Below are 6000 nucleotides of genomic sequence, written 5' to 3'. Positions count from 1 at the left end.
ATTGCTGGAATTTTTCCAAAGAAGTGAGTTATTGAATCGAAGAAAATTATGTCAAACGTTTATCTAAAATTCAACAAGAAAAGAAAGAAAATATATATATATGTATATATACGTTGTAGCCCAAATTCAGCTAACCTGTAATGTTCTGGTACAAGAAAGAACGGTTACCAACTTGATCAAGCAAGAACGAATTTCAAAAATATTCAAGAAGTTCGATTTGTAAATAAACATATAAGATCTTAGAATGATTGTTGAAGATCGATCACAATTCACAAAGAAAATTCAGCAAGGAAAATTTCAGAATTCACAAGAACTATGTAAGAACCAAATACAAACGAAAATACTTGAAGAGTTTTTTTTTTTTTTTTTAAAGTATTTCCTCCTCACATTCTTCTGTAATGGCGGAGTTACAGTGTCACAATTGTTGATATTTCAGCACAAATTGATAATGCTTGAAGATTTCCCTTTTTGTTATTGTTGAATTCAAATTCCAGTATATGGGTTTTGTTGGTTTTTTTTATATAATGAAAGTCCATTAAAGACAACTTTAAGAATTAAATTTCAGAGAACAACAAGCAAAACAATCAAGAATTTCATTGAAAATTTGAATATGAAATCTACTTACATTATGCTCATGGTTTCCAATCAAAACGCAATTCAGAAATCAATGTCTGAATATTTTCACGAAGAATGTTTCATCTATTTTCAATGAAAGACCATTCAAGACAACTTATGAATGAAATTCAGAATTCACAATCGAGGATGATCTATGTAAGAAGTTTGGTTTAGAAGTCGATCTTTGTTTTTCTGTTTTGCTGAATTCAAATAACACGTGGTGGCTGAAACTCAGCAATAAAATAAATGTGTTATTCTGAAATTTACAACAAGAACAACAAGAAAGAGAACGTTTAAGAAATGTTTTAATGGGAGTTTTCGGTTATTTATATATTTCAGGCAAGAAGAAACAACAACAAACCCAGCAAAGAATGATTTAAAGAGTAGCTATCTAGTGAACGTCAATGGTGATGTCATTTTGTCGATTCAATAGAACATTGTTGCTGAATTTCCAGCAAGATAGATCAGTTTAGAAAACAAGAAACGAAGTTTTCTAATTGAAGATTCATAATATTCAATGGAAGACCATTAAAGGCCGTTAAAAAATCATTAAAGATCAGTAATAAATGTTTATTCTTGGAAAGGTTTTTTTTTTTTTAAAGAAAAACAATACAACAATTCAGCAACACTGAATGTTCATTGCGGCTGTCAATTTTTATTTATTTTTTAATAATAGTACAAAACAACAACAAATGAGAGCAATAAGTTCGGAATATTTACGAAGAAGGATTCGTCTATTTTCAATGGAAGATCATTCAAGATCGTTAAGATTCATTAAAGAACGTTAACAAGAACGAAAATCTAATGAATGGTCATGGATTCTAATCAAGAATGTAACAAAAAAAAGTAACAAAAAATTGATTTGGAATAATAAAAACCTGGTTTTCAATTATCGTTGGCTTTGAATTGGTATGAATTTTTGTTGGGAAGCAAGATCTAACCGTTTTGTTCTCCAATCTAATTGTTACGCTACCCGAATCTTCGAAGAATTCCTTCAATTAATGTTCTACTTTCCAGCAATCTTGATGCTCTAATACCAAATGATATGTTTCCTCTTGGAAACTCCTCTTGATGATCTCTTCTAGGAATCTTTTAATTCGAAGGAAACGCAAGTTGTGTAATGTTGATCGGTTTAGAACTTCAAGGAAGCTATGTCCTTAAAACCCCAACCTTGAGACACCACAAAGGATGATCACTCCTTTGATAAGTCGAAGATTCATGCACTTCTTCAAGAACTTAAGCAAGAACTCATACAAAAACTCATACAAGAACTCATAAGAACACATGAAGACTTAAGAAACTTTTTGAATAAACTTTCAAAGAATTGCTCATAAAATGTAAATTGTAAATTGTGTCTCAATTACAAGATGATGTGCCCTTTTATAGACAAATTAGATCAAGATTAATTCTAATTAGTCCTTGGAAAAATAAAGAAAGTTTAATTAGTCCTTAGGAAATAAAGAATTCAAAACTAAGGACAATTAGAACATAAAAATTCCCAATTAACCTTTGCATTCAAATTGATCTCTTGCATAAAAAGATAGTTGACCATCCTTGATGAAACTTTGATATCTCCGAAGTTAGCCTTAGAATCTTCTAGAATGGCCTCTTTGTATTGTACTTCCACAATCAAGCCTTGCAATGCCTCTTCCATCCTCTTTGTCATTGCCATAGTCATCGGACCACCAATTCCTTGCAATGGTTCTTGAGAAGACTTGGAAACATCAACTTGAGTTATTTGGTCAGCAACTCGATCTCCATTATTCTCTCTATCTCTTTGAAATCAGAAGCTCAAAACTCCATCACTTTCTCTATCATTTTCTCTTCTCTTCTTCTCATTTTCTCTATCTATTTGAAATCTTTAAAACTTGGAGTTTTTAACAATTTTTTCTTCATCAGTTAGAGTCCTAATTGGAATTTCAGTTGACCATTTTGTTTAGAGGCTTGGTTCGGCCCTTGATTTTCAACCTATTGTGCAGCACCTACTTCGCGGTCGTTGTGGTAAGGGTTGACGCAGGGGATTCCTATCTGGCTCGTACTGCTAGGAGTAGAAGGAGGGACTTGAACCCTCAACCTTAGCTGGTGAGTCTCTCTCTCTTTGTTAAAGATTACCTCTCTATGAATATGCATCCTCGTGTGTGGTCGAGTCGTCATATCCTCTCCTCATTAATGGCGGATTTTGTGAGGAATGGGAGCTGAAGAATTTGATTTTGCTTTTCATGTATGAAATTTTTTTGGGTTTTAGATGATTTTGTTTATATTACACGTTTGTAATGGTAGATATTCTTACAGGTTTAAGAAATTGGTTTGTTTAGGGTTTGGATATGAAGTTAAAGCCCCTTTTTCCTTATATTTTTATTGGCTATTATTAGATAGAAACATGATCATCTATTTAATCAGATCCTCACATGATCGAGTCTAACTATATTCTACTCAATATTCGTTGTAGATTACTCTAATCAATAGAAGGTGAGATCCACATAAATTAGATGAGGATACTAAATCCACAGATTTGAATAAAATTTCAAAACTTGTGCACAAAAGCTGTGACATCCATACCTTATTTATAGTAATTATAAACTTTCAATATATAAAAGAGAGAAAATGAATTCTATCTAATAAAGAAAAAAACTATGTCAAAAATCCATTAAAACTTTGTTCTGATTTCAAACCCTTCTTGAATAAAAATGTAGCTGAATCAGATTGTGCCCATTCAAGTTTTCATAAGACTTAAATCCTTATCCTCCCTAAAACAATTATCCACAATTTCACTCACATCCTCCAATGTATAGAAGAGGGTTAGTTGGAACTCTAATAGACTTGTCCACTCCCCCAGCATTGTTGTAACGATTTAAGACTCACACATTAGGACTATTTTTGCTCTTGCATATGCATTTACATCCAACATCACCTTATTTCACGTAGCATTCCTCTCCCCCATCAGCCAAACATTCTCAAATATGAAAACAACTCTTTAGTCAATATACTATAGAGAATATTCAAAGTAGTGTGATTTCTATCATTTGTTTTAGTACTTGCTGATGTTGGAAGCATTGTAGATGAGCAATTCGGGAGAATTATTTTCAGAGGAAAAGTGGCTAGAAGTGGTTTCATCATTAAAAGAAGTAGCTAATGCTACTCTTCCTGATTTTTCATGTGTCCTTAACGAATATAGTGGAGAGCTTATGGGGTCTGTTGCACATGATGAGGATCTAGAGGATTTGAGAGTATGGGAACTTTATTTTGAAATCAATGATGCTAAGTGTTGTGCCATTGATCAACTTCTGTTGATCCAGGTATTCAATTTTATTTCCTTCCATTTTTTTATGACTATAGATATTCCAAATACACAACATTTCTTGTTAAATATTGGATAAGGGCTGAATCATTGATTTTTCTTAGAGTTTGAAAATTTCATCCATCTTAAGTAAAACTTTTTGATGTCTAACTGTGCACTTTGAGGAATACATAAACATAGCATCGTAATATAGTATATTTGAAGTAAGCTTATGGATCGGTACTATGCTATACAATAATTGTAAGTTGGAAAGATCATGTCCACCCCCACCCTTGGCTTCCCCATGACAAGTTAGGGATGAAATGATGCCAGTCTTCCCATCCTAACTTAAGTTTCCTTGCATTTATAAGTACAAATATCTCGCTAATGAAGAACAATTGCTGAGGTTTTAATTCAACCCTTGAAAACTAATAGTTAATATACGTAACCAAGCATATTGGATCTCTACACAACAGTGGGCTTAGTATTGTCATTTTAGGTCACCTTAGTGTAATTCTTCTTTCAAGCTTTAGTATCCCGAGAGTTCGTAGGCCAAACTCGTCTCCTCTGAAATTGTCAAAATATATCATCTCAGCCATATGTTGGACACAAATCACCAAAACATTGGAGACATTTTGGTCTAGTAAGTATAACTATACAACTATAAATTTCCTTACCTCATGGAAGCACATGTGAATTGTCATTCTAAATCCATACTTATGTATTGAATTGTCTTAGTATAATAAGTATACTTATTATACAATAATGAACTTCCTTACCATCTGAGCATATATTAACTGCCATTGTAAAGTCAAGCTTTATATCTTGGCTTATGTGTAGTCTACGTATAAGCTGGGGGTATGGTCTCATATGCAGTGTGTGTATTATAGTTTAACTAGAGAGCTTTTGAACAGCACTCCTAAATCAACAACTCTACCCCTCCATGTTGTTCTAGCTCAATACGTTATATAAGTAAGAATGTTGTGTTTGTTACTATGGTTAAGATAATTCACCTCATTAGTACCTGTGAGGTCTGTTGACTATTGCCAATCTATCCAATATTTCTAAGTAAAATCATAAACCCATGACCATCTAAAAATCGGGGTTCCAAGAACAACATACAAAACCAACCCTGACTAATGAGACTTTAAAATCAAATAGCATGTCAATAATGTGATTGTGAGTTTTACCTTTTTTTCCTCTCTTTCTCATCAAGGGCTGACTATAATTTTGGTTCCTTGTGTATTACGTAAACTAACTTTTTCTTCTACTACTGCCAGGTTAGTCAAGTTTCTATGGGTCAATACTTTTGTGATGACGTAAGTAGCCAGACCATATATAAGCCTTTCTCACACATTTTTATAGTCCTCAACCTTCATTAAAAATCTATTTCACAAGTGTCATAAGTAGATAGACTTTATATAAGTCTCTAGGACTGCATTACTTGTTTCGTCAATTATATCTTTTGTTAAGACACATGTCTTTAAATATTTTCTTACTATTCTTGTTCTTTTAAATCCTTTAACTTTCACCAAAGCATTACTTACACTGTGATTTTTAGTCTTCTTTGTGCATGCCAAAACCATCTCAAACAACTTCATTTTATACCCTATTGGTGCTACACTTAAATTCCTACAAATTTCATCTAGTTTTCTTTTACTTTTACTACACTCTTTCAACAAACTGTTGTTTCTTGATTCCAACATTTTGTTCTCAAAGTATAACTAGTATTATTTTAATCTTTTTGAATTGTCTCTTTCCCTTGATCCGTATGTTTCAGTAAGATAAAAGTTTGCCAACACATCTCCACATAGATATCATACTCTAAATCTATTAGAAATGTAGGCATGTGTAGTTTTTTATCGATGTTTGTATTATGTCATTCTTGTTTTAGCCTAAAACAAGTTTATTTGTCTTGTTTCAAATCTTAATTATTCCCAAAGTTAAGGATGGACTACCTAATCTCTCTAAGGTATTGCTCTATTTCATTTTATGTATCTCAAAATACTCATATGATTTCTTGACATAGAACTCATCTTTCCTTTGTGGTTTATTTTATACACTTTGAACCCATCTCTATAATTTCCTTTTTTTTTGTTGGATTTTCT

This window comes from Akebia trifoliata, chromosome 6 (assembly GCF_017979445.1).
Source record: "Akebia trifoliata isolate Shusen 1 chromosome 6, ASM1797944v1, whole genome shotgun sequence".
NCBI classification, from domain to species: domain Eukaryota; kingdom Viridiplantae; phylum Streptophyta; class Magnoliopsida; order Ranunculales; family Lardizabalaceae; genus Akebia; species Akebia trifoliata.
The sequence above is the reverse complement of the archived record's forward strand: the minus strand, read 5'-3'. Positions refer to the sequence as shown.